At 44.4% G+C, this 25,399-nt stretch overlaps 2 protein-coding genes, 16 non-coding genes and 5 pseudogenes across 18 annotated transcripts in view; 2 read left to right on the top strand and 21 right to left on the bottom strand.

Annotated features, from left to right (window-relative positions):
- LOC125715120 (uncharacterized) overlaps positions 1–25,399 on the top strand; it is a 1,180,389-nt gene that overhangs the window by 91,067 nt on the left and 1,063,923 nt on the right. The gene's annotated exons all lie outside the window — the stretch shown is intronic.
- The window catches only part of LOC125715114 (uncharacterized), a 935,270-nt gene that overhangs the window by 92,835 nt on the left and 817,036 nt on the right, over positions 1–25,399 (top strand). The gene's annotated exons all lie outside the window — the stretch shown is intronic.
- Positions 1,076–1,194, bottom strand: LOC125736998 (5S ribosomal RNA). The gene has a single exon (XR_007396265.1). It is a non-coding gene; the product is annotated as a 5S ribosomal RNA (ribosomal RNA).
- Positions 2,281–2,399, bottom strand: LOC125737062 (5S ribosomal RNA). Its single transcript, XR_007396328.1, has one exon. It is a non-coding gene; the product is annotated as a 5S ribosomal RNA (ribosomal RNA).
- LOC125732012 (5S ribosomal RNA) lies at positions 3,476–3,584 on the bottom strand (annotated as a pseudogene).
- LOC125732011 (5S ribosomal RNA) lies at positions 4,662–4,770 on the bottom strand (annotated as a pseudogene).
- On the bottom strand, positions 5,848–5,956 carry LOC125732167 (5S ribosomal RNA; annotated as a pseudogene).
- LOC125732015 (5S ribosomal RNA) lies at positions 7,031–7,139 on the bottom strand (annotated as a pseudogene).
- Positions 8,217–8,335, bottom strand: LOC125732145 (5S ribosomal RNA; annotated as a pseudogene).
- Positions 9,412–9,530, bottom strand: LOC125731264 (5S ribosomal RNA). Its single transcript, XR_007391550.1, has one exon. It is a non-coding gene; the product is annotated as a 5S ribosomal RNA (ribosomal RNA).
- Positions 10,608–10,726, bottom strand: LOC125736127 (5S ribosomal RNA). Its single transcript, XR_007395410.1, has one exon. It is a non-coding gene; the product is annotated as a 5S ribosomal RNA (ribosomal RNA).
- On the bottom strand, positions 11,801–11,919 carry LOC125733570 (5S ribosomal RNA). Its single transcript, XR_007392911.1, has one exon. It is a non-coding gene; the product is annotated as a 5S ribosomal RNA (ribosomal RNA).
- LOC125735340 (5S ribosomal RNA) lies at positions 12,996–13,114 on the bottom strand. The gene has a single exon (XR_007394637.1). It is a non-coding gene; the product is annotated as a 5S ribosomal RNA (ribosomal RNA).
- LOC125733568 (5S ribosomal RNA) lies at positions 14,189–14,307 on the bottom strand. The gene has a single exon (XR_007392909.1). It is a non-coding gene; the product is annotated as a 5S ribosomal RNA (ribosomal RNA).
- LOC125728749 (5S ribosomal RNA) lies at positions 15,384–15,502 on the bottom strand. The gene has a single exon (XR_007389333.1). It is a non-coding gene; the product is annotated as a 5S ribosomal RNA (ribosomal RNA).
- On the bottom strand, positions 16,574–16,692 carry LOC125733282 (5S ribosomal RNA). Its single transcript, XR_007392631.1, has one exon. It is a non-coding gene; the product is annotated as a 5S ribosomal RNA (ribosomal RNA).
- Positions 17,769–17,887, bottom strand: LOC125730754 (5S ribosomal RNA). The gene has a single exon (XR_007391046.1). It is a non-coding gene; the product is annotated as a 5S ribosomal RNA (ribosomal RNA).
- On the bottom strand, positions 18,962–19,080 carry LOC125728738 (5S ribosomal RNA). The gene has a single exon (XR_007389322.1). It is a non-coding gene; the product is annotated as a 5S ribosomal RNA (ribosomal RNA).
- Positions 20,152–20,270, bottom strand: LOC125736773 (5S ribosomal RNA). Its single transcript, XR_007396042.1, has one exon. It is a non-coding gene; the product is annotated as a 5S ribosomal RNA (ribosomal RNA).
- LOC125731190 (5S ribosomal RNA) lies at positions 21,342–21,460 on the bottom strand. The gene has a single exon (XR_007391472.1). It is a non-coding gene; the product is annotated as a 5S ribosomal RNA (ribosomal RNA).
- Positions 22,532–22,650, bottom strand: LOC125730765 (5S ribosomal RNA). The gene has a single exon (XR_007391057.1). It is a non-coding gene; the product is annotated as a 5S ribosomal RNA (ribosomal RNA).
- On the bottom strand, positions 23,722–23,840 carry LOC125736772 (5S ribosomal RNA). Its single transcript, XR_007396041.1, has one exon. It is a non-coding gene; the product is annotated as a 5S ribosomal RNA (ribosomal RNA).
- On the bottom strand, positions 24,912–25,030 carry LOC125731144 (5S ribosomal RNA). The gene has a single exon (XR_007391429.1). It is a non-coding gene; the product is annotated as a 5S ribosomal RNA (ribosomal RNA).

Here is a 25,399-nt window from a genome sequence, read left to right as displayed (position 1 = left end):
TGATGCTACCAAAAACAGCCCTTTTGCATTACACGCCTCTATACATGCCAGTTGGTCCCATTGGATCCTACTAATGTTCTTTTTTTTTTTTTTATCTGACTCACACTGCAGCCCCACCATCCAATCGGCAGCGCCGGACCCACACCAAACATTCACCAAACTACTCAGCCGGCAGCCTACCACAATTATTCCATTCTTTCCGCATCCGCACACTTCCTTCTTTTTAACTCCTTTTCACTACCGCACAGGTTAATCGCCGCACGTCCCCCGCCGGCAAACATTACTCCTTTGCCTACTGCATGCAGGCTTCTCTTAACGACCCTCTGTTATCAACTCCGCTAACAGCCACAAAATCTCCGCCGCACGAAGCCCACTGGTAGCTGCTGAATCACATGCTTCCCCAAAACGTCGCGCTGTCGGAACACTGGGAGCTACACACACCAACAAGTCCATACTGCAGGCTGCAGCCAGAACAATTTTCTACATTCAAACATCGACGGACTCTTCTCTCTAAAAATTCACCAGACCGCTTCTACCACCAGCAAAGAAGTTTCCATCCCTAATTCCTCTGTGATTCCGACTAACCTAAACATTAAGCTGGCATTGAAGGGTGTGAATTACCCCGGCCAATCTGTTCTTTTAAATACAGCTTTTAGCAAGTTTTGAAAGGAGAAGAGCAGAACTTGCTATGCCAATAATATCGAGTCTTCTGTGGCGAAGTGGTTTTTGCATAGAAAACAAAGCGGTCAGTTGAAGAGGAATAATATCAGTACTTTGTTTAAAACTGTGTGTAAAAAGCTGTCTCTTTATCATTAACAATAAGTTGTAAAACGTGAATGGGGAGTGACAGTCTTCAAGTTTGTGAGAAGATCGCGCCCTGGTGGAATAAAGGCACGAAGAGCTTACAGCACCTAGAATTACCAGGCAGTATTTAGAGTAAAACGGTGTGTAAAAGCTGCCTTTATGAAAGAGAGAAAATAAAAATATATATATAAAATAGTAAAATGGAAGGGGAGTGATAGATTTAAATTAATCGTGAAGTGGAGCGCCCCCTGTATAAAGTGAAAGTGAGAAAAGCTTACAGCACATGGTATTCCCAGGTGGTCTCCCATCCAAGTACTAACCAGACACTACCCTGCTTAGCTTCCGAGATCAGACGAGATCGGGCGTGTTCAGGGTGGTATGGCCATAAGCGAGAGACGCCACCAAAAACAGCCCTTTTGCATTACACGCCTCTATACATGCCAGTTGGTCCCATTGGATCCTACTCCTGGTTTTTTTTTTTTTTTTTATCTGACTCACACTGCAGCCCCACCATCCAATCGACAACGCCGGACCCACACCAAACATTCGCCAAACTACTCAGCCGGCAGCCTACCACAATTATTCCATTCTTTCCGCATCCGCACACTTCCTTCTCTTTAACTCCTTTTCACTACCGCACAGGTTAATCGCCGCACGTCCCCCGCCAGCAAACATTACTCCTTTGCCTACTGCATGCAGGCTTCTCTTAACGACCCTCTGTTATCAACTCCGCTAACAGCCACAAAATCTCCGCCGCACGAAGCCCACTGGTAGCTGCTGAATCACATGCTTCCCCAAAACGTTGCGCTGTCAGAACACTGGGAGCTACACACACCAACAAGTCCATACTGCAGGCTGCAGCCAGAACAATTTTCTACATTCAAACATCGACGGCCTCTTCTCTCTAAAAATTCACCAGACCGCTTCTACCACCAGCAAAGAAGTTTCCATCCCTAATTCCTCTGTGATTCCCACTAACCTAAACATTAAGCTGGCATTGAAGGGTGTGAATTACCCCGGCCAATCTGTTCTTTTAAATACAGCTTTTAGCAAGTTTTGAAAGGAGAAGAGCAGAACTTGCTATGCCAATAATATCGAGTCTTCTGTGGCGAAGTGGTTTTTGCATAGAAAACAAAGCGGTCAGTTGAAGAGGAATAATATCAGTACTTTGTTTAAAACTGTGTGTAAAAAGCTGTCTCTTTATCATTAACAATAAGTTGTAAAACGTGAATGGGGAGTGACAGTTTTCAAGTTTGTGAGAAGATCGCGCCCTGGTGGAATAAAGGCACGAACAGCTTACAGCACCTAGAATTACCAGGAAGTATTTAGAGTAAAACGGTGTGTAAAAGCTGCCTTTATGAATGAGAGAAAAATATATATATATATATATATATAAAATAGTAAAATGGAAGGGGAGTGATAGATTTAAATTAATCGTGAAGTGGAGCGCCCCCTGTATAAAGTAAAAGTGAGAAAAGCTTACAGCACCTGGTATTCCCAGGAGGTCTCCAATCCAAGTACTAACCAGACCCTACCCTGCTTGGCTTCCGAGATCAGACAAGATCGGGCGTGTTCAGGGTGGTATGGCCGTAAGCGAGAGATGCTACCAAAAACAGCCCTTTTGCATTACACGCCTCTATACATGCCAGTTGGTCCCATTGGATCCTACTAATGTTCTTTTTTTTTTTTTTTATCTGACTCACACTGCAGCACCACCATCCAATCGGCAGCGCCGGACCCACACCAAACATTCACCAAACTACTCAGCCGGCAGCCTACCACAATTATTCCATTCTTTCCGCATCCGCACACTTCCTTCTTTTTAACTCCTTTTCACTACCGCACAGGTTAATCGCCGCACGTCCCCCGCCGGCAAACATTACTCCTTTGCCTACCGCATGCAGGCTTCTCTTAACGACTCTCTGTTATCAACTCCGCTAACAGCCACAAAATCTCCGCCGCACGAAGCCCACTGGTAGCTGCTGAATAACATGCTTCCTCAAAACGTCGCGCTGTCAGAACACTGGGAGCTACACACACCAACAAGTCCATACTGCAGGCTGCAGCCAGAACAATTTTCTACATTCAAACATCGACGGCCTCTTCTCTCTAAAAATTCACCAGACCGCTTCTACCACCAGCAAAGAAGTTTCCATCCCTAATTCCTCTGTGATTCCCACTAACCTAAACATTAAGCTGGCATTGAAAGGTGTGAATTACCCCGGCCAATCTGTTCTTTTAAATACAGCTTTTAGCAAGTTTTGAAAGGAGAAGAGCAGAACTTGCTATGCCAATAATATCGAGTCTTCTGTGGCGAAGTGGTTTTTGCATAGAAAACAAAGCGTCAGTTGAAGAGGAATAATATCAGTACTTTGTTTAAAACTGTGTGTAAAAAGCCGTCTCTTTATCATTAACAATAAGTTGTAAAACGTGAATGGGGAGTGACAGTCTTCAAGTTTGTGAGAAGATCGCGCCCTGGTGGAATAAAGGCACGAACAGCTTACAGCACCTAGAATTACCAGGAAGTATTTAGAGTAAAACGGTTTCTAAAAGCTGGCTTTATGAAAGAGAGAAAAAAAATATATATATAAAATAGTAAAATGGAAGGGGAGTGCTAGATTTAAATTAATCGTGAAGTGGAGCGCCCCCTGTATAAAGTAAAAGTGAGAAAAGCTTACAGCACCTGGTATTCCCAGGCAGTCTCCTATCCAAGTACTAACCAGACCCTACCGTGCTTGGCTTCCGAGATCAGGCGTGTTCAGGGTGGTATGGCCGTAAGCGACAGATGCTACCAAAAACAGCCCTTTTGCATTACACGCCTCTATACATGCCAGTTGGTCCCATTGGATCCTACTAATGTTTTTTTTTTTTTTTTTTATCTGACTCACACTGCAGCCCCACCATCCAATCGGCAGCGCCGGACCCACACCAAACATTCACCAAACTACTCAGCCGGCAGCCTACCACAATTATTCCATTCTTTCCGCATCCGCACACTTCCTTCTTTTTAACTCCTTTTCACTACCGCACAGGTTAATCGCCGCACGTCCCCCGCCGGCAAACATTACTCCTTTGCCTACTGCATGTAGGCTTCTCTTAACGACCCTCTGTTATCAACTCCGCTAACAGCCACAAAATCTCCGCCGCACGAAGCCCACTGGTAGCTGCTGAATCACATGCTTCCCCAAAACGTCGCGCTGTCAGAACACTGGGAGCTACACACACGAACAAGTCCATACTGCAGGCTGCAGCCAGAACAATTTTCTACATTCAAACATCGACGGCCTCTTCTCTCTAAAAATTCACCAGACCGCTTCTACCACCAGCAAAGAAGTTTCCATCCCTAATTCCTCTGTGATTCCCACTAACCTAAACATTAATCTGGCATTGAAGGGTGTGAATTATCCCGGCCAATCTGTTCTTTTAAATACAGCTTTTAGCAAGTTTTGAAAGGAGAAGAGCAGAACTTGCTATGCCAATAATATCGAGTCTTCTGTGGCGAAGTGGTTTTTGCATAGAAAACAAAGCGGTCAGTTGAAGAGGAATAATATCAGTACTTTGTTTAAAACTGTGTGTAAAAAGCTGTCTCTTTATCATTAACAATAAGTTGTAAAACGTGAATGGGGAGTGACAGTCTTCAAGTTTGTGAGAAGATCGCGCCCTGGTGGAATAAAGGCACGAACAGCTTACAGCACCTAGAATTACCAGGAAGTATTTAGAGTAAAACGGTTTCTAAAAGCTGGCTTTATGAAAGAGAGAAAAAAAATATATATATAAAATAGTAAAATGGAAGGGGAGTGCTAGATTTAAATTAATCGTGAAGTGGAGCGCCCCCTGTATAAAGTAAAAGTGAGAAAAGCTTACAGCACCTGGTATTCCCAGGCAGTCTCCTATCCAAGTACTAACCAGACCCTACCGTGCTTGGCTTCCGAGATCAGGCGTGTTCAGGGTGGTATGGCCGTAAGCGAGAGATGCTACCAAAAACAGCCCTTTTGCATTACACGCCTCTATACATGCCAGTTGGTCCCATTGGATCCTACTAATGTTTTTTTTTTTTTTTTTTATCTGACTCACACTGCAGCCCCACCATCCAATCGGCAGCGCCGGACCCACACCAAACATTCACCAAACTACTCAGCCGGCAGCCTACCACAATTATTCCATTCTTTCCGCATCCGCACACTTCCTTCTCTTTAACTCTTTTTCACTACCGCACAGGTTAATCGCCGCACGTCCCCCGCCAGCAAACATTACTCCTTTGCCTACTGCATGCAGGCTTCTCTTAACGACCCTCTGTTATCAACTCCGCTAACAGCCACAAAATCTCCGCCGCACGAAGCCCACTGGTAGCTGCTGAATAACATGCTTCCCCAAAACGTCGCGCTGTCAGAACACTGGGAGCTACACACACGAACAAGTCCATACTGCAGGCTGCAGCCAGAACAATTTTCTACATTCAAACATCGACGGCCTCTTCTCTCTAAAAATTCACCAGAACGCTTCTACCACCAGCAAAGAAGTTTCCATCCCTAATTCCTCTGTGATTCCCACTAACCTAAACATTAATCTGGCATTGAAGGGTGTGAATTACCCCGGCCAATCTGTTCTTTTAAATACAGCTTTTAGCAAGTTTTGAAAGGAGAAGAGCAGAACTTGCTATGCCAATAATATCGAGTCTTCTGTGGCGAAGTGGTTTTTGCATAGAAAACAAAGCGGTCAGTTGAAGAGGAATAATATCAGTACTTTGTTTAAAACTGTGTGTAAAAAGCTGTCTCTTTATCATTAACAATAAGTTGTAAAACGTGAATGGGGAGTGACAGTCTTCAAGTTTGTGAGAAGATCACGCCCTGGTGGAATAAAGGCACGAACAGCTTACAGCACCTAGAATTACCAGGAAGTATTTAGAGCAAAACGGTTTCTAAAAGCTGGCTTTATGAAAGAGAGAAAAAATATATATATATAATATAGTAAAATGGAAGGGGAGTGATAGATTGAAATTAATCGTGAAGTGGAGCTCCCCCTGTATAAAGTAAAAGTGAGAAAAGCTTACAGCACCTGGTATTCCCAGGCAGTCTCCCATCCAAGTACCAACCAGACCCTACCCTGCTTAGCTTCCAAGATCAGGCGTGTTCAGGGTGGTATGGTCATAAGCGAGAGACACTACTAAAAACAGCCCTTTTGCATTAAACGCCTCTATACATGCCAGTTAGTCACATTGGATCCTACTCCTGTTTTTTTTGTTTTTTATCTGACTCACACTGCAGCACCACCATCCAATCGGCAGTGCCGGACCCACACCAAACATTCACCAAACTACTCAGCCGGCAGCCTACCACAATTATTCCATTCTTTCCGCATCCGCACACTTCCTTCTCTTTAACTCCTTTTCACTACCGCACAGGTTAATCGCCGCACGTCCCCCGCCGGCAAACATTACTCCTTTGCCTACTGCATGCAGGCTTCTCTTAACGACTCTCTGTTATCAACTCCGCTAACAGCCACAAAATCTCCGCCGCACGAAGCCCACTGGTAGCTGCTGAATAACATGCTTCCCCAAAACGTCGCGCTGTCAGAACACTGGGAGCTACACACACGAACAAGTCCATACTGCAGGCTGCAGCCAGAACAATTTTCTACATTCAAACATCGACGGCCTCTTCTCTCTAAAAATTCACCAGAACGCTTCTACCACCAGCAAAGAAGTTTCCATCCCTAATTCCTCTGTGATTCCCACTAACCTAAACATTAATCTGGCATTGAAGGGTGTGAATTACCCCGGCCAATCTGTTCTTTTAAATACAGCTTTTAGCAAGTTTTGAAAGGAAATGAGCAGAACTTGCTATGCCAATAATATCGAGTCTTCTGTGGCGAAGTGGTTTTTGCATAGAAAACAAAGCGGTCAGTTGAAGAGGAATAATATCAGTACTTTGTTTAAAACTGTGTGTAAAAAGCTGTCTCTTTATCATTAACAATAAGTTGTAAAACGTGAATGGGGAGTGACAGTCTTCAAGTTTGTGAGAAGATCACGCCCTGGTGGAATAAAGGCACGAACAGCTTACAGCACCTAGAATTACCAGGAAGTATTTAGAGCAAAACGGTTTCTAAAAGCTGGCTTTATGAAAGAGAGAAAAAATATATATATATAAAATAGTAAAATGGAAGGGGAGTGCTAGATTTAAATTAATCGTGAAGTGGAGCGCCCCCTGTATAAAGTAAAAGTGAGAAGAGCTTACAGCACCTGGTATTCCCAGGCAGTCTCCCATCCAAGTACTAACCAGACCCTACCCTGCTTAGCTTCCAAGATCAGGCGTGTTCAGGGTGGTATGGCCATAAGCAAGAGACGCTACTAAAAACAGCCCTTTTGCATTAAACGCCTCTATACATGCCAGTTAGTCACATTGGATCCTACTCCTGTTTTTTTTGTTTTTTATCTGACTCACACTGCAGCACCACCATCCAATCGGCAGTGCCGGACCCACACCAAACATTCACCAAACTACTCAGCCGGCAGCCTACCACAATTATTCCATTCTTTCCGCATCCGCACACTTCCTTCTCTTTAACTCCTTTTCACTACCGCACAGGTTAATCGCCACACGTCCCCCGCCGGCAAACATTACTCCTTTGCCTACCGCATGCAGGCTTCTCTTAACGACTCTCTGTTATCAACTCCGCTAACAGCCACAAAATCTCCGCCGCACGAAGCCCACTGGTAGCTGCTGAATAACATGCTTCCCCAAAACGTCGCGCTGTCAGAACACTGGGAGCTACACACACGAACAAATCCATACTGCAGGCTGCAGCCAGAACAATTTTCTACATTCAAACATCGACGGCCTCTTCTCTCTAAAAATTCACCAGACCGCTTCTACCACCAGCAAAGAAGTTTCCATCCCTAATTCCTCTGTGATTCCCACTAACCTAAACATTAAGCTGGCATTGAAGTGTGTGAATTACCATGGCCAACCTGCTCTTTTAAATACAGCTTTTAGCAAGTTTTGAAAGGAGGAGAAGAGCAGACCTTGCTATGCCAATAATATCGAGTCTTTTGTGGTGAAGTGGTTTTTGCATAGAAAACAAAGCGGTGAGTTGAAGAGGAATTATATCAGTACTTTGTTTAAAACTGTGTGTAAAAAGCTGTCTCTTTATCATTAACAATAAGTTGTAAAACGTGAATGGGGAGTGACAGTCTTCAAGTTTGTGAGAAGATCGCGCCCTGGTGAAATAAAGGCACGAACAGCTTACAGCACCTAGAATTACCAGGCAGTATTCAGAGTAAAACGGTGTGTAAAACCTGCCTTTATGAATGAGAGAAAAAATATATATATATAAAATAGTAAAATGGAAGGGGAGTGCTAGATTTAAATTAATCGTGAAGTGGAGCGCCCCCTGTATAAAGTAAAAGTGAGAAAAGCTTACAGCACAGGGTAATCCCAGTAGGTCTCCCATCCAAGTACTAACCAGACCCTATCCTGCATGGCTTCTGAGATCGGACGAGATCGGGCGTGTTCAGGGTGGTATGGCTGTGAGCGAGAAAAACTACCAAAAACAGCCCTTTTGCATTACACGCCTCTATACATGCCAGTTAGTCCCATTGGATCCTACTCCTGTTTTTTTTTTTTTTTATCTGACTCACACTGCAGCACCACCATCCAATCGGCAGCGCCGCACCCACACCAAACATTCACCAAACTACTCAGCCGGCAGCCTACCACAATTATTCCATTCTTTCCGCATCCGCACACTTCCTTCTCTTTAATTCCTTTTCACTACCGAACAGGTTAATCGCCGCACGTCCCCCGCCGGCAAACATTACTCATTTGCCTACCGCATGCAGGCTTCTCTTAAAGACCCTCTGTTATCAACTCCGCTAACAGCCACAAAATCTCCGCCGGACGAAGCCCACTGGTTGCTGTTGAATCACATGCTTCCCCAAAATGTCACGCTGTCAGAACACTGGGAGCTACACACGCCAACAAGTCCATACTGCAGGCTGCAGCCAGAACAATTTTCTACATTCAAACATCGACGGCCTCTTCTCTCTAAAAATTCACCAGACCGCTTCTACCACCAGCAAAGAAGTTTCCATCCCTAATTCCTCTGTGATTCCCACTAACCTAAACATTAATCTGGCATTGAAGGGTGTGAATTACCCCGGCCAACCTGCTCTTTTAAATACAGCTTTTAGCAAGTTTTGAACGGAGGAGAAGAGCAGATAATATGCCAATAATATCGAATATTCTGTGGCGAAGTGGTTTTTGCATAGAAAACAAAGCGGTGAGTTTAAGAGGAATTATATCAGTACTTTGTTTAAAACTGTGTGTAAAAAGCTGTCTCTTTATTATTAACAATAAGTTGTAAAACGTGAATGTGGAGTGACAGTCTTCAAGTTTGTCAGAAGATCGCGCCCTGGTGGAATAAAGGCACGAACAGCTAACAGCACCTAGAATTACCAGGCAGTATTTAGAGTAAAACGGTGTGTAAAGGCTGCCTTTATGAATGAGAGAAAAAATATATATATATATAAAATAGTAAAATGGAAGGGGAGTGATAGATTTAAATTAATCGTGAAGTGGAGCGCCCCCCGTTTAAAGTAAAAGTGAGAAAAGCTTACAGCACGTGGTATTCCCAGGCAGTCTCCCATCCAAGTACTAACCAGACCCTACCCCACTTAGCTTCCGAGATCAGACGAGATCAGGCGTGTTCAGGGTGGTATGGCCATAAGCGAGAGACACTACCAAAAACAGCCCTTTTGCATTACACGCCTCTATACATGCCAGTTAGTCCCATTGGATCCTACTCCTGTTTTTTTTTTTTTTTTTATCTGACTCACACTGCAGCACCACCATCCAATCGGCAGCGCCGCACCCACACCAAACATTCACCAAACTACTCAGCCGGCAGCCAACCACAATTATTCCATTCTTTCCGCATCCGCACACTTCCTTCTCTTTAAGTCCTTTTCACTACCGCACAGGTTAATCGCCGCACGTCCCCCGCCGGCAAACATTACTCCTTTGCCTACCGCATGCAGGCTTCTCTTAATGACCTTCTGTTATCAACTCCACTAACAGCCACAAAATCTCCGCCGCACGAAGCCCACTGGTAGCTGCTGAATCACATGCTTCCCCAAAACGTCGCGCTGTCAGAACACTGGGAGCTACACACACCAACAAGTCCATACTGCAGGCTGCAGCCAGAACAATTTTCTACATTCAAACATTGACGGCCTCTTCTCTCTAAAAATTCACCAGACCGCTTCTACCACCAGCAAAGAAGTTTCCATCCCTAATTCCTCTGTGATTCCCACTAACCTAAACATTAAGCTGGCATTGAAGGGTGTGAATTACCCCGGCCAACCTGCTCTTTTAAATACAGCTTTTAGCAAGTTTTGAAAGGAGGAGAAGAGCAGACCTTGCTATGCCAATAATAACGAGTCTTCTGTGGTGAAGTGGTTTTTGCATAGAAAACAAAGCGGTGAGTTGAAGAGGAATTATATCAGTACTTTGTTTAAAACTGTGTGTAAAAAGCTGTCTCTTTATCATTAACAATAAGTTGTAAAACGTGAATGGGGAGTGACAGTCTTCAAGTTTGTGAGAAGATCGCGCCCTGGTGGAATAAAGGCACGAAGAGCTTACAGCACCTAGAATTACCAGGCAGTATTTAGAGTAAAACGGTGTGTAAAACCTGCCTTTATGAATGAGAGAAAAAAGAAATATATAAAATAGTAAAATGGAAGGGGAGTGATAGATTTAAATTAATCGTGAAGTTTAGCGCCCCCTGTATAAAGTAAAAGTGAGAAAGGCTTACAGCACCTGGTATTCCCAGGTGGTCTCCCATTCAAGTACTAACCAGACCCTAACCTGCTTAGTTTCCGAGATCAGACGAGATCGGGCGCGTTCAGGGTGGTATGGCCGTAAGCGAGAGACGCTACCAAAAATAGCCCTTTTGCATTACACGCGTCTATACATACCAGTTAGTCCCATTGGATCCTACTGCTGTTTTTTTTTTTTTTATCTGACTCACACTGCAGCACCACCATCCAATCGGCAGTGCCGGACCCACACCAAACATTCACCAAACTACTCATCCGGCAGCCTACCACAATTATTCCATTCTTTCCGCATCCGCACACTTCCTTGTCTTTAACTCCTTTTCACTACCGCACAGGTTAATCGCCGCACGTCCCCCGCCGGCAAACATTACTCCTTTGCCTACCTCATGCAGGCTTCTCTTAACAACCCTCTGTTATCAACTCCGCTAACAGCCACAAAATCTCTGCCGCACGAAGCCCACTGGTAGCTGTTGAATCACATGCTTCCCCAAAACGTCGCGCTGTCAGAACACTGGGAGCTACACACACCAACAAGTCCATACTGCAGGCTGCAGCCAGAACAATTTTCTACATTCAAACATCGACGGCCTCTTCTCTCTAAAAATTCACCAGACCGCTTCTACCACCAGCAAAGAAGTTTCCATCCCTAATTCCTCTGTGACTCCCACTAACCTAAACATTAATCTGGCATTGAAGGGTGTGAATTACCCCGGCCAACCTGCTCTTTTAAATACAGCTTTTAGCAAGTTTTGAAGGGAGGAGAAGAGCAGACCTTGCTTTGCCAATAATATCGAGTCTTCTGTGGCGAAGTGGTTTTTGCATAGAAAACAAAGCGGTGAGTTGAAGAGGAATTATATCAGTACTTTGTTTAAAACTGTGTGTAAAAAGCTGTCTCTTTATCATTAACAATAAGTTGTAAAACGTGAATGGGGAGTGACAGTCTTCAAGTTTGTGAGAAGATCGCGCGCTGGTGGAATAAAGGCACGAACAGCTTACAGCACCTAGAATTACCAGGCAGTATTTAGAGTAAAACGGTTTCTAAAAGCTGCCTTTATGAATGAGAGAAAAAAGAAATATATAATATAGTAAAATGGAAGGGGAGTGATAGATTTAAATTAATCGTGAAGTGGAGCGCCCCCTGTATAAAGTAAAAGTGAGAAAAGCTTACAGCACCTGGTATTCCCAGGTGGTCTCCCATTCAAGTACTAACCAGACCCTACCCTACTTAGCTTCCGAGATCAGACGAGATCGGGCGCGTTCAGGGTGGTATGGCCGTAAGCGAGAGATGCTACCAAAAATAGCCCTTTTGCATTACACGCGTCTATACATACCAGTTAGTCCCATTGGATCCTACTCCTGTTTTTTTTTTTTTTTTATCTGACTCACACTGCAGCACCACCATCCAATCGGCAGTGCCGGACCCACACCAAACATTCACCAAACTACTCAGCCGGCAGCCTACCACAATTATTCCATTCTTTCCGCATCCGCACACTTCCTTCTCTTTAACTCCTTTTCACTACCGCACAGGTTAATCGCCGCACGTCCCCCGCCGGCAAACATTACTCCTTTGCCTACCTCATGCAGGCTTCTCTTAACAACCCTCTGTTATCAACTCCGCTAACAGCCACAAAATCTCTGCCGCACGAAGCCCACTGGTAGCTGTTGAATCACATGCTTCCCCAAAACGTCGCGCTGTCAGAACACTGGGAGCTACACACACCAACAAGTCCATACTGCAGGCTGCAGCCAGAACAATTTTCTACATTCAAACATCGACGGCCTCTTCTCTCTAAAAATTCACCAGACCGCTTCTACCACCAGCAAAGAAGTTTCCATCCCTAATTCCTCTGTGATTCCCACTAACCTAAACATTAATCTGGCATTGAAGGGTGTGAATTACCCCGGCCAACCTGCTCTTTTAAATACAGCTTTTAGCAAGTTTTGAAGGGAGGAGAAGAGCAGACCTTGCTTTGCCAATAATATCGAGTCTTCTGTGGCGAAGTGGTTTTTGCATAGAAAACAAAGCGGTGAGTTGAAGAGGAATTATATCAGTACTTTGTTTAAAACTGTGTGTAAAAAGCTGTCTCTTTATCATTAACAATAAGTTGTAAAACGTGAATGGGCAGTGACAGTCTTCAAGTTTGTGAGAAGATCGCGCGCTGGTGGAATAAAGGCACGAACAGCTTACAGCACCTAGAATTACCAGGCAGTATTTAGAGTAAAACGGTTTCTAAAAGCTGCCTTTATGAATGAGAGAAAAAAGAAATATATAATATAGTAAAATGGAAGGGGAGTGATAGATTTAAATTAATCGTGAAGTGGAGCGCCCCCTGTATAAAGTAAAAGTGAGAAAACCTTACAGCACCTGGTATTCCCAGGTGGTCTCCCATTCAAGTACTAACCAGACCCTACCCTACTTAGCTTCCGAGATCAGACGAGATCGGGCGCGTTCAGGGTGGTATGGCCGTAAGCGAGAGATGCTACCAAAAATAGCCCTTTTGCATTACACGCGTCTATACATACCAGTTAGTCCCATTGGATCCTACTCCTGTTTTTTTTTTTTTTTATCTGACTCACACTGCAGCACCACCATCCAATCGGCAGTGCCGGACCCACACCAAACATTCACCAAACTACTCAGCCGGCAGCCTACCACAATTATTCCATTCTTTCCGCATCCGCACACTTCCTTCTCTTTAACTCCTTTTCACTACCGCACAGGTTAATCGCCGCACGTCCCCCGCCGGCAAACATTACTCCTTTGCCTACCTCATGCAGGCTTCTCTTAACAACCCTCTGTTATCAACTCCGCTAACAGCCACAAAATCTCTGCCGCACGAAGCCCACTGGTAGCTGTTGAATCACATGCTTCCCCAAAACGTCGCGCTGTCAGAACACTGGGAGCTACACACACCAACAAGTCCATACTGCAGGCTGCAGCCAGAACAATTTTCTACATTCAAACATCGACGGCCTCTTCTCTCTAAAAATTCACCAGACCGCTTCTACCACCAGCAAAGAAGTTTCCATCCCTAATTCCTCTGTGATTCCCACTAACCTAAACATTAATCTGGCATTGAAGGGTGTGAATTACCCCGGCCAACCTGCTCTTTTAAATACAGCTTTTAGCAAGTTTTGAAGGGAGGAGAAGAGCAGACCTTGCTTTGCCAATAATATCGAGTCTTCTGTGGCGAAGTGGTTTTTGCATAGAAAACAAAGCGGTGAGTTGAAGAGGAATTATATCAGTACTTTGTTTAAAACTGTGTGTAAAAAGCAGTCTCTTTATCATTAACAATAAGTTGTAAAACGTGAATGGGCAGTGACAGTCTTCAAGTTTGTCAGAAGATCGCGCCCTGGTGGAATAAAGCCACGAACAGCTTACAGCACCTAGAATTACCAGGCAGTATTTAGAGTAAAACGTGTGTAAAAGCTGCCTTTATAAATGAGAGAAAAAAGAAATATATAATATAGTAAAATGGAAGGGGAGTGATAGATTTAAATTAATCGTGAAGTGGAGCGCCCCCTGTATAAAGTAAAAGTGAGAAAAGCTTACAGCACCTGGTATTCCCAGGTGGTCTCCCATTCAAGTACTAACCAGACCCTACCCTACTTAGCTTCCGAGATCAGACGAGATCGGGCGCGTTCAGGGTGGTATGGCCGTAAGCGAGAGATGCTACCAAAAATAGCCCTTTTGCATTACACGCGTCTATACATACCAGTTAGTCCCATTGGATCCTACTCCTGTTTTTTTTTTTTTTATCTGACTCACACTGCAGCACCACCATCCAATCGGCAGTGCCGGACCCACACCAAACATTCACCAAACTACTCATCCGGCAGCCTACCACAATTATTCCATTCTTTCCGCATCTGCACACTTCCTTCTCTTTAACTCCTTTTCACTACCGCACAGGTTAATCGCCGCACGTCCCCCGCCGGCAAACATTACTCCTTTGCCTACCTCATGCAGGCTTCTCTTAACAACCCTCTGTTATCAACTCCGCTAACAGCCACAAAATCTCTGCCGCACGAAGCCCACTGGTAGCTGTTGAATCACATGCTTCCCCAAAACGTCGCGCTGTCAGAACACTGGGAGCTACACACACCAACAAGTCTATACTGCAGGCTGCAGCCAGAACAATTTTCTACATTCAAACATCGACGGCCTCTTCTCTCTAAAAATTCACCAGACCGCTTCTACCACCAGCAAAGAAGTTTCCATCCCTAATTCCTCTGTGATTCCCACTAACCTAAACATTAATCTGGCATTGAAGGGTGTGAATTACCCCGGCCAACCTGCTCTTTTAAATACAGCTTTTAGCAAGTTTTGAAAGGAGGAGAAGAGCAGACCTTGCTATGCCAACAATATCAAGTCTTCTGTGGCGAAGTGGTTTTTGCATAGAAAACAAAGCGGTGAGTTGAAGAGGAATTATATCAGTACTTTGTTTAAAACTGTGTGTAAAAAGCTGTCTCTTTATTATTAACAATAAGTTGTAAAACATGAATGGGGAGTGACAGTCTTCAAGTTTGTGAGAAGATCGTGCCCTGGTGGAATAAAGGCACGAACAGCTTACAGCACCTAGAATTACCAGGCAGTATTTAGAGAAAAAACGTGTGTAAAAGCTGCCTTTATGAATGAGAGAAAAAAAATATATATATAAAATAGTAAAATGGAAGGGGAGTGATAGATTTAAATTAATCGTGAGGTGGAGTGCCCCCTGTTTAAAGTAAAAGTGAGAAAAGCTTACAGCACGTGGTATTCCCAGGCAGTCTCCCATCCAAGTACTAACCAGACCCTACCCCGCTTAGCTTCCGAGATCAGACGAGATCGGGCGTGTTCAGGGTGGTATGGCCATAAACGAGAGCTGCGAACAAAAACAGCCCTTTTGCATTACACGCCTCTATACATGCCAGTTAGTCCCATTGGATCCTACTCCTGTTTTTTTTTTTTTTATCTGACTCACACTGCAGCACCACCATCCAATCGGCAGCGCCGCACCCACACCAAACATTCACCAAACTACTCAGCCGGCAGCCTACCACAATTATTCCATTCTTTCCGCATCCGCACACTTCCTTCTCTTTAAGTCCTTTTCACTACCGAACAGGTTAATCGCCGCACGTCCCCCGCCGGCAAACATTACTCATTTGCCTACCGCATGCAGGCTTCTCTTAAAGACCCTCTGTTATCAACTCCGCTAACAGCCACAAAATCTCCGCCGGACGAAGCCCACTGGTTGCTGTTGAATCACATGCTTCCCCAAAATGTCACGCTGTCAGAACACTGGGAGCTACACACGCCAACAAGTCCATACTGCAGGCTGCAGCCAGAACAATTTTCTACATTCAAACATCGACGGCCTCTTCTCTCTAAAAATTCACCAGACCGCTTCTACCACCAGCAAAGAAGTTTCCATCCCTAATTCCTCTGTGATTCCCACTAACCTAAACATTAATCTGGCATTGAAGGGTGTGAATTACCCCGGCCAACCTGCTCTTTTAAATACAGCTTTTAGCAAGTTTTGAACGGAGGAGAAGAGCAGATAATATGCCAATAATATCGAATATTCTGTGGCGAAGTGGTTTTTGCATAGAAAACAAAGCGGTGAGTTTAAGAGGAATTATATCAGTACTTTGTTTAAAACTGTGTGTAAAAAGCTGTCTCTTTATTATTAACAATAAGTTGTAAAACATGAATGGGGAGTGACAGTCTTCAAGTTTGTGAGAAGATCGCGCGCTGGTGGAATAAAGGCACGAACAGCTTACAGCACCTAGAATTACCAGGCAGTATTTAGAGTAAAACGGTTTCTAAAAGCTGCCTTTATGAATGAGAGAAAAAAGAAATATATAATATAGTAAAATGGAAGGGGAGTGATAGATTGAAATTAATCGTGAAGTGGAGCTCCCCCTGTATAAAGTAAAAGTGAGAAAAGCTTACAGCACCTGGTATTCCCAGGCAGTCTCCCATCCAAGTACTAACCAGACCCTACCCTGCTTAGCTTCCGAGATCAGACGAGATCGGGCGCGTTCAGGGTGGTATGGCCGTAAGCGAGAGCCGCTACCAAAAATAGCCCTTTTGCATTACACGCGTCTATACATACCAGTTAGTCCCATTGGATCCTACTCCTGTTTTTTTTTTTTTTATCTGACTCACACTGCAGCACCACCATCCAATCGGCAGTGCCGGACCCACACCAAACATTCACCAAACTACTCATCCGGCAGCCTACCACAATTATTCCATTCTTTCCGCATCCGCACACTTCCTTGTCTTTAACTCCTTTTCACTACCGCACAGGTTAATCGCCGCACGTCCCCCGCCGGCAAACATTACTCCTTTGCCTACCTCATGCAGGCTTCTCTTAACAACCCTCTGTTATCAACTCCGCTAACAGCCACAAAATCTCTGCCGCACGAAGCCCACTGGTAGCTGTTGAATCACATGCTTCCCCAAAACGTCGCGCTGTCAGAACACTGGGAGCTACACACACCAACAAGTCCATACTGCAGGCTGCAGCCAGAACAATTTTCTACATTCAAACATCGACGGCCTCTTCTCTCTAGAAATTCACCAGACCGCTTCTACCACCAGCAAAGAAGTTTCCATCCCTAATTCCTCTGTGATTCCCACTAACCTAAACATTAATCTGGCATTGAAGGGTGTGAATTACCCCGGCCAACCTGCTCTTTTAAATACAGCTTTTAGCAAGTTTTGAAGGGAGGAGAAGAGCAGACCTTGCTTTGCCAATAATATCGAGTCTTCTGTGGCGAAGTGGTTTTTGCATAGAAAACAAAGCGGTGAGTTGAAGAGGAATTATATCAGTACTTTGTTTAAAACTGTGTGTAAAAAGCTGTCTCTTTATCATTAACAATAAGTTGTAAAACGTGAATGGGGAGTGACAGTCTTCAAGTTTGTGAGAAGATCGCGCGCTGGTGGAATAAAGGCACGAACAGCTTACAGCACCTAGAATTACCAGGCAGTATTTAGAGTAAAACGGTTTCTAAAAGCTGGCTTTATGAAAGAGAGAAAAAATATATATATATAAAATAGTAAAATGGAAGGGGAGTGCTAGATTTAAATTAATCGTGAAGTGGAGCGCCCCCTGTATAAAATAAAAGTGAGAAAAGCTTACAGCACCAGGTATTCCTAGGTGGTCTCCCATTCAAGTACTAACCAGACCCTACCCCACTTAGCTTCCGAGATCAGACGAGATCTGGCGTGTTCAGGGTGGTATGGCCATAAGCGAGAGACACTACCAAAAACAGCCCTTTTGCATTACACGCCTCTATACATGCCAGTTAGTCCCTTTGGATCCTACTCCTGTTTTTTTTTTTTTTTATCTGACTCACACTGCAGCACCACCATCCAATCGGCAGCGCCGCATCCACACCAAACATTCACCAAACTACTCAGCCGGCAGCCTACCACAATTATTCCATTCTTTCCGCATCCGCACACTTCCTTCTCTTTAACTCCTTTTCACTACCGCACAGGTTAATCGCCGCACGTCCCCCGTCGGCAAACATTACTCCTTTGCCTACCTCATGCAGGCTTCTCTTAACGACCCTCTGTTATCAACTCCGCTAACAGCCACAAAATCTCTGCCGCACGAAGCCCACTGGTAGCTGTTGAATCACATGCTTCCCCAAAACGTTACGCTGTCAGAGCACTGGGAGCTACACACGCCAACAAGTCCATACTGCAGGCTGCAGCCAGAACAATTTTCTACATTGAAACATCGACGGCCTCTTCTCTCTAAAAATTCACCAGACCGCTTCTACCATCAGCAAAGAAGTTTCCATCCCTAATTCCTCTGTGATTCCCACTAACCTAAACATTAATCTGGCATTGAAGGGTGTGAATTACCATGGCCAACCTGCTGTTTTAAATACAGCTTTTAGCAAGTTTTGAAAGGAGGAGAAGAGCAGACCTTGCTATGCCAACAATATCAAGTCTTCTGTGGCGAAGTGGTTTTTGCATAGAAAACAAAGCGGTGAGTTGAAGAGGAATTATATCAGTACTTTGTTTAAAACTGTGTGTAAAAAGCTGTCTCTTTATTATTAACAATAAGTTGTAAAACGTGAATGGGGAGTGACAGTCTTCAAGTTTGTGAGAAGATCGTGCCCTGGTGGAATAAAGGCACGAACAGCTTACAGCACCTAGAATTACCAGGCAGTATTTAGAGTAAAACGTGTGTAAAAGCTGCCTTTATGAATGAGAGAAAAAAGAAATATATAAAATAGTAAAATGGAAGGGGAGTGATAGATTTAAATTAATCGTGAGGTGGAGTGCCCCCTGTATAAAGTAAAAGTGAGAAAAGCTTACAGCACGTGGTATTCCCAGGCAGTCTCCCATCCAAGTACTAACCAGACCCTACCCCGCTTAGCTTCCGAGATCAGACGAGATCGGGCGTGTTCAGGGTGGTATGGCCATAAACGAGAGCTGCGAACAAAAACAGCCCTTTTGCATTACACGCCTTTATACATGCCAGTTAGTCCCATTGGATCCTACTCCTGTTTTTTTTTTTTTTTATCTGACTCACACTGCAGCACCACCATCCAATCGGCAGCGCCGCACCCACACCAAACATTCACCAAACTACTCAGCCGGCAGCCTACCACAATTATTCCATTCTTTCCGCATCCGCACACTTCCTTCTCTTTAAGTCCTTTTCACTACCGAACAGGTTAATCGCCGCACGTCCCCCGCCGGCAAACATTACTCATTTGCCTACCGCATGCAGGCTTCTCTTAAAGACCCTCTGTTATCAACTCCGCTAACAGCCACAAAATCTCCGCCGCACGAAGCCCACTGGTTGCTGTTGAATCACATGCTTCCCCAAAATGTCACGCTGTCAGAACACTGGGAGCTACACATGCCAACAAGTCCATACTGCAGGCTGCAGCCAGAACAATTTTCTACATTGAAACATCGACGGCCTCTTCTCTCTAAAAATTCACCAGACCGCTTCTACCACCAGCAAAGAAGTTTCCATCCCTAATTCCTCTGTGATTCCCACTAACCTAAACATTAAGCTGGCATTGAAGGGTGTGAATTACCCTGGCCAACCTGCTCTTTTAAATACAGCTTTTAGCAAGTTTTGAAAGGAGGAGAAGAGCAGATAATATGCCAATAATATCGAATATTCTGTGGTGAAGTGGTTTTTGCATAGAAAACAAAGCGGTGAGTTGAAGAAGAATTATATCAGTACTTTGTTTAAAACTGTGTGTAAAAAGCTGTCTCTTTATTATTAACAATAAGTTGTAAAATGTGAATGTGGAGTGACAGTCTTCAAGTTTGTCAGAAGATAGCGCCCTGGTGGAATAAAGCCACGAACAGCTTACAGCACCTAGAATTACCAGGCAGTATTTAGAGTAAAACGTGTGTAAAAGCTGCCTTTATGAATGAGAGAAAAAAGAAATATATAAAATAGTAAAATGGAAGGGGAGTGATAGATTTAAATTAATCGTGAGGTGGAGTGCCCCCTGTATAAAGTAAAAGTGAGAAAAGCTTACAGCACGTGGTATTCCCAGGTAGTCTCCCATCCAAGTACTAACCAGACCCTACCCCGCTTAGCTTCCGAGATCAGACGAGATCGGGCGTGTTCAGGGTGGTATGGCCATAAGCGAGAGCCGCGAACAAAAACAGCCCTTTTGCATTACACGCGTCTATACATGCCAGTTAGTCCCATTGGATCCTACTCCTGTTTTTTTTTTTTTTTATCTGACTCACACTGCAGCACCACCATCCAATCGGCAGCGCCGGACCCACACCAAACATTCACCAAACTACTCAGCCGGCATCCTACCACAATTATTCCATTCTTTCCGCATCCGCACACTTCCTTCTCTTTAAGTCCTTTTCACTACCGAACAGGTTAATCGCCGCACGTCCCCCGCCGGCAAACATTACTCATTTGCCTACCGCATGCAGGCTTCTCTTAAAGACCCTCTGTTATCAACTCCGCTAACAGCCACAAAATCTCCGCCGCACGAAGCCCACTGGTTGCTGTTGAATCACATGCTTCCCCAAAATGTCACGCTGTCAGAACACTGGGAGCTACACACGCCAACAAGTCCATACTGCAGGCTGCAGCCAGAACAATTTTCTACATTGAAACATCGACGGCCTCTTCTCTCTAAAAATTCACCAGACCGCTTCTACCACCAGCAAAGAAGTTTCCATCCCTAATTCCTCTGTGATTCCCACTAACCTAAACATTAAGCTGGCATTGAAGGGTGTGAATTACCCTGGCCAACCTGCTCTTTTAAATACAGCTTTTAGCAAGTTTTGAAAGGAGGAGAAGAGCAGATAATATGCCAATAATATCGAATATTCTGTGGTGAAGTGGTTTTTGCATAGAAAACAAAGCGGTGAGTTGAAGAAGAATTATATCAGTACTTTGTTTAAAACTGTGTGTAAAAAGCTGTCTCTTTATTATTAACAATAAGTTGTAAAATGTGAATGTGGAGTGACAGTCTTCAAGTTTGTCAGAAGATCGCGCCCTGGTGGAATAAAGCCACGAACAGCTTACAGCACCTAGAATTACCAGGCAGTATTTAGAGTAAAACGTGTGTAAAAGCTGCCTTTATGAATGAGAGAAAAAAGAAATATATAAAATAGTAAAATGGAAGGGGAGTGATAGATTTAAATTAATCGTGAGGTGGAGTGCCCCCTGTATAAAGTAAAAGTGAGAAAAGCTTACAGCACGTGGTATTCCCAGGTAGTCTCCCATCCAAGTACTAACCAGACCCTACCCCGCTTAGCTTCCGAGATTAGACGAGATCGGGCGTGTTCAGGGTGGTATGGCCATAAGCGAGAGCCGCGAACAAAAACAGCCCTTTTGCATTACACGCGTCTATACATGCCAGTTAGTCCCATTGGATCCTACTCCTGTTTTTTTTTTTTTTTATCTGACTCACACTGCAGCACCACCATCCAATCGGCAGCGCCGGACCCACACCAAACATTCACCAAACTACTCAGCCGGCAGCCTACCACAATTATTCCATTCTTTCCGCATCCGCACACTTCCTTCTCTTTAAGTCCTTTTCACTACCGAACAGGTTAATCGCCGCACGTCCCCCGCCGGCAAACATTACTCATTTGCCTACCGCATGCAGGCTTCTCTTAAAGACCCTCTGTTATCAACTCCGCTAACAGCCACAAAATCTCCGCCGCACGAAGCCCACTGGTTGCTGTTGAATCACATGCTTCCCCAAAATGTCACGCTGTCAGAACACTGGGAGCTACACACGCCAACAAGTCCATACTGCAGGCTGCAGCCAGAACAATTTTCTACATTGAAACATCGACGGCCTCTTCTCTCTAAAAATTCACCAGACCGCTTCTACCACCAGCAAAGAAGTTTCCATCCCTAATTCCTCTGTGATTCCCACTAACCTAAAAATTAAGCTGGCATTGAAGGGTGTGAATTACCCTGGCCAACCTGCTCTTTTAAATACAGCTTTTAGCAAGTTTTGAAAGGAGGAGAAGAGCAGATAATATGCCAATAATATCGAATATTCTGTGGTGAAGTGGTTAGTGCATAGAAAACAAAGCGGTGAGTTGAAGAAGAATTATATCAGTACTTTGTTTAAAACTGTGTGTAAAAAGCTGTCTCTTTATTATTAACAATAAGTTGTAAAATGTGAATGTGGAGTGACAGTCTTCAAGTTTGTCAGAAGATCGCGCCCTGGTGGAATAAAGCCACGAACAGCTTACAGCACCTAGAATTACCAGGCAGTATTTAGAGTAAAACATGTGTAAAAGCTGCCTTTATGAATGAGAGAAAAAAGAAATATATAAAATAGTAAAATGGAAGGGGAGTGATAGATTTAAATTAATCGTGAGGTGGAGTGCCCCCTGTATAAAGTAAAAGTGAGAAAAGCTTACAGCACGTGGTATTCCCAGGTAGTCTCCCATCCAAGTACTAACCAGACCCTACCCCACTTAGCTTCCGAGATCAGACGAGATCGGGCGTGTTCAGGGTGGTATGGCCATAAGCGAGAGCCGCGAACAAAAACAGCCCTTTTGCATTACACGCGTCTATACATGCCAGTTAGTCCCATTGGATCCTACTCCTGTTTTTTTTTTTTTTTATCTGACTCACACTGCAGCCCCACCATCCAATCGGCAGCGCCGGACCCACACCAAACATTCACCAAACTACTCAGCCGGCAGCCTACCACAATTATTCCATTCTTTCCGCATCCGCACACTTCCTTCTCTTTAAGTCCTTTTCACTACCGAACAGGTTAATCGCCGCTCGTCCCCCGCCGGCAAACATTACTCATTTGCCTACCGCATGCAGGCTTCTCTTAAAGACCCTCTGTTATCAACTCCGCTAACAGCCACAAAATCTCCGCCGCACGAAGCCCACTGGTTGCTGTTGAATCACATGCTTCCCCAAAATGTCACGCTGTCAGAACACTGGGAGCTACACACGCCAACAAGTCCATACTGCAGGCTGCAGCCAGAACAATTTTCTACATTGAAACATCGACGGCCTCTTCTCTCTAAAAATTCACCAGACCGCTTCTACCACCAGCAAAGAAGTTTCCATCCCTAATTCCTCTGTGATTCCCACTAACCTAAACATTAAGCTGGCATTGAAGGGTGTGAATTACCCCGGCCAACCTGCTCTTTTAAATACAGCTTTTAGCAAGTTTTGAAAGGAGGAGAAGAGCAGATAATATGCCAATAATATCGAGTCTTCTGTGGTGAAGTGGTTTTTGCATAGAAAACAAAGCGGTGAGTTGAAGAAGAATTATATCAGTACTTTGTTTAAAACTGTGTGTAAAAAGCTGTCTCTTTATTATTAACAATAAGTTGTAAAATGTGAATGTGGAGTGACAGTCTTCAAGTTTGTCAGAAGATCGCGCCCTGGTGGAATAAAGCCACGAACAGCTTACAGCACCTAGAATTACCAGGCAGTATTTAGAGTAAAACGTGTGTAAAAGCTGCCTTTATAAATGAGAGAAAAAAGAAATATATAAAATAGTAAAATGGAAGGGGAGTGATAGATTTAAATTAATCGTGAGGTGGAGTGCCCCCTGTATAAAGTAAAAGTGAGAAAAGCTTACAGCACGTGGTATTCCCAGGTAGTCTCCCATCCAAGTACTAACCAGACCCTACCCCGCTTAGCTTCCGAGATCAGACGAGATCGGGCGTGTTCAGGGTGGTATGGCCATAAGCGAGAGCCGCGAACAAAAACAGCCCTTTTGCATTACACGCGTCTATACATGCCAGTTAGTCCCATTGGATCCTACTCCTGTTTTTTTTTTTTTTTATCTGACTCACACTGCAGCACCACCATCCAATCGGCAGCGCCGGACCCACACCAAACATTCACCAAACTACTCAGCCGGCAGCCTACCACAATTATTCCATTCTTTCCGCATCCGCACACTTCCTTCTTTTTAACTCCTTTTCACTACCGCACAGGTTAATCGCCGCACGTCCCCCGCCGGCAAACATTACTCCTTTGCCTACTGAATGCAGGCTTCTCTTAACGACCCTCTGTTATCAACTCCGCTAACAGCCACAAAATCTCCGCCGCACGAAGCCCACTGGTAGCTGCTGAATCACATGCTTCCCCAAAACGTCGCGCTGTCAGAACACTGGGAGCTACACACGCCAACAAGTCCATACTGCAGGCTGCAGCCAGAACAATTTTCTACATTGAAACATCGACGGCCTCTTCTCTCTAAAAATTCACCAGTCCGCTTCTACCACCAGCAAAGAAGTTTCCATCCCTAATTCCTCTGTGATTCCCACTAACCTAAACATTAAGCTGGCATTGAAGGGTGTGAATTACCCCGGCCAACCTGCTCTTTTAAATACAGCTTTTAGCAAGTTTTGAAAGGAGGAGAAGAGCAGATAATATGCCAATAATATCGAATATTCTGTGGCGAAGTGGTTTTTGCATAGAAAACAAAGCGGTGAGTTTAAGAGGAATTATATCAGTACTTTGTTTAAAACTGTGTGTAAAAAGCTGTCTCTTTATTATTAACAATAAGTTGTAAAACGTGAATGTGGAGTGACAGTCTTCAAGTTTGTCAGAAGATCGCGCCCTGGTGGAATAAAGGCACGAACAGCTTACAGCACCTAGAATTACCAGGCAGTATTTAGAGTAAAACGTGTGTAAAAGCTGCCTTTATGAATGAGAGAAAAAAGAAATATATAAAATAGTAAAATGGAAGGGGAGTGATAGATTTAAATTAATCGTGAGGTGGAGTGCCCCCTGTATAAAGTAAAAGTGAGAAAAGCTTACAGCACGTGGTATTCCCAGGCAGTCTCCCATCCAAGTACTAACCAGACCCTACCCCACTTAGCTTCCGAGATCAGACGAGATCGGGCGTGTTCAGGGTGGTATAGCCATAAGCGAGAGCAGCGAACAAAAACAGCCCTTTTGCATTACACGCCTCTATCCATGCCAGTTAGTCCCATTGGATCCTACACCTGTTTTTTTTTTTTTTATCTGACTCACACTGCAGCACCACCATCCAATCGGCAGCACCGGACCCACACCAAACATTCACCAAACTACTCAGCCGGCAGCCTACCACAATTATTCCATTCTTTCCGCATCCGCACACTTCCTTCTCTTTAAGTCCTTTTCACTACCGCACAGGTTAATCGCCGCACGTCCCCCGCTGGCAAACATTACTCCTTTGCCTACCGCATGCAGGCTTCTCTTAACGACCCTCTGCTATCAACTCCGCTAACAGCCACGAAATCTCCGCCGCACGAAG

This window comes from Brienomyrus brachyistius, chromosome 2 (genome assembly GCF_023856365.1).
Source record: "Brienomyrus brachyistius isolate T26 chromosome 2, BBRACH_0.4, whole genome shotgun sequence".
NCBI lineage: Eukaryota > Metazoa > Chordata > Actinopteri > Osteoglossiformes > Mormyridae > Brienomyrus > Brienomyrus brachyistius.
The sequence above is the reverse complement of the archived record's forward strand: the minus strand, read 5'-3'. Positions and strand labels throughout refer to the sequence as shown.